The sequence below is a fragment of the Calidris pugnax genome, unplaced genomic scaffold (genome assembly GCF_001431845.1).
Source record: "Calidris pugnax isolate Ruff unplaced genomic scaffold, ASM143184v1 scaffold32, whole genome shotgun sequence".
NCBI classification, from domain to species: domain Eukaryota; kingdom Metazoa; phylum Chordata; class Aves; order Charadriiformes; family Scolopacidae; genus Calidris; species Calidris pugnax.
Window position 1 is genome coordinate 9389649 of NW_015090783.1, and position 350 is coordinate 9389998.

The 350-nt window shown below is 60.0% G+C and overlaps 1 protein-coding gene across 1 annotated transcript in view; it reads right to left on the reverse strand.

Annotated features, from left to right (window-relative positions):
• HSPB8 (heat shock protein family B (small) member 8) overlaps positions 1 to 350 on the reverse strand; it is a 3657-nt gene that overhangs the window by 1923 nt on the left and 1384 nt on the right. The window lies entirely within an intron of this gene.

Genomic DNA, 350 nt, shown 5'->3' on the forward strand with positions numbered 1-350 from the left:
CCCCATGACTCCATGAACCCCAAATAAACACCCAGGGGCATGCTGTGTGGCAGCCCCCAGCCCCTCCTGGGGGACCCCAGCCTGGGACACCCCTGGATGCGGGTGATGGGCTGAAGGGATGCTCGGGGCTGGGTCCCCATGGGCACCCCAAGATGTGGTACCCCCCACACCCGCCGTCCCCACCACTAATTGAATTTTTAGGGACACAAGCATCTCCTACGTGGGGAAGGAGATGCTGGATGCAGCACACCCCTATTTCCAGTGAGAACTTGGGGTCTCACAGGCTGCTAAGAGCTGGGGTTTAAGAAAAAGCCCCCCTTCACCCCCCCCCGCCCCCCAATGTAATAAAA